Here is a 1,728-nt window from a genome sequence, read left to right on the forward strand (position 1 = left end):
AGCAACAAAACGTATGTGTTTCGAGATCGTTTCTCACACTGAGACAGCTATGTAAAATAGTCTGCTACTTCAAATAATATGGAGATAACCTTGGGATGTTAAGCCTTATTTTAGGAATAAATTTCTGGCTTTGAGGACCTAGAGGGCCTCCTAGGAACAGGAGAGAGAAACTGATCACAATGTTCCAGGTCATCTTATTGGTGCAAAAGGAGAAAAAGTGTGTCACAACTACTAAGTTTAATGCATCCTTGTAACAAAACAAGGAAAGCAAATGTATAAGATATATGAAAATAAAACTTGAGGCGAGAAGGTGAGCGCGAGCAGGGGCTGGGTGGGCACCATGGCCGGGATCACCCCCATCGAAGCTAAGATCCAGGTTCTGCAGCAGCAAGCCCAAGAGGCAGAGGAGAGGGCCGAGCGCCTGCAGCAGGAAGTGGAGGGGGAAAGGTGGGCCCGGGAGCAGGCTGAGGCTGAGGTGGCCTCCTTGAACCGTAGGATCCAGCCGGTTGAAGAGGAGCTGGACCGTGCCCAGGAGCGCCTGGCCACTGCCCTGCAAAAGCTGGAGGAAGTGGAGAAAGCTGCTGATGAGAGTGAGAGAGGTATGAAGGTTATTGAGAAGTGAGCCTTAAAAGATGAAGGAAAGATGGAACTCCAGGAAATCCAACTCAAAGAGGCCAAGCACATTGCAGAAGAGGCAGACCAGGGGTATGAAGAGGTGGCTAGGAGGTTGGTGATCCTAGAGGGGGACTTGGAACGTACAGAGGAACGAGCTGAGCTGGCAGAGTCCCGTTGCCGAGAGATGGATGAGCAGATCAGGCTGATGGACCAGCACCTGAAGTGTCTGAGTGCTGCTGAGGAAAAGTACTCGCAAAAGGAAGACAAGTATGAGGAAGAGATAAAGATTCTCACGGATAAACTCAAGGAGGCCGAGACCCGTGGTGAGTTTGCTGAGAGACAAGTAGCCAAGCTGGAGAAGACAATTGATGATTTGGAAGATCAGCTGAAATGCACCAAAGAGGAGCACCTGTGTACACCAAGGATGCTGGACCAGACTCTGCTGGACCTGAGTGAGATGTAGAGCACCTCAGTCCCACGGGCCGCCGCTCCTCCCTCTGACCCTGACTCTGCCTGAGGCCCAGCCTGCCCCAAGCTGGCCTTGAAACTGAGGGCTGATCTTCAACTGGAAGGCTGCTTTCTCCTTTTGCTGCCTCTCCCACCCCTACCCCTGTGTCTTTTTCACCAAACTGTCTCTGCCTCTCCCTAGAGATTCCAGTTGGGCTTGAGGCCGAGCACCTTTGGGAACAATGTTTAAGGGAATGTGAGCACAATGCAAAGTGTCTTTAAAAGCATGTTGTGATGTACACATTTTGTAATTACCTTTTTCGTTGTAGTTGATGTAGCGACATTTGTAAAACATTCCAAATAATTCCACAGTTCTGAAGCAGCAGTCTAACCCCTTCCTCCCATTTGGAATGATCTTTTCAGCCTAATGAATACTGCCCTCTCCACAGAGGAAGGAGTGGACAGGGCCCTGCCTTACTGAGAGCCAGGGCCCAGAAAGAGACCCACTCTGGGAGCCTCCTTGCTCTGTCCAAAATACCAGCCTAATTAGAAAGGTGATCCCAGAAGTTGGCCAAAAAAAGTGTGGCTAAGGATTTCAGGTTTAAGGTATCTTTGAGCAACATAATGTTTTTTTTTTTTTTTCCATCAGATGTGACCAAACAAAAA

General features: G+C 49.1%; 1 pseudogene; it reads left to right on the forward strand.

Annotated features, from left to right (window-relative positions):
• The first annotated feature begins 321 nt into the window (after positions 1-321).
• On the forward strand, positions 322-1,361 carry LOC112925060 (uncharacterized; annotated as a pseudogene).
• Positions 1,362-1,728: the final 367 nt, after the last annotated feature.

The sequence above is a fragment of the Vulpes vulpes genome, chromosome 4 (genome assembly GCF_048418805.1).
Source record: "Vulpes vulpes isolate BD-2025 chromosome 4, VulVul3, whole genome shotgun sequence".
NCBI classification, from domain to species: domain Eukaryota; kingdom Metazoa; phylum Chordata; class Mammalia; order Carnivora; family Canidae; genus Vulpes; species Vulpes vulpes.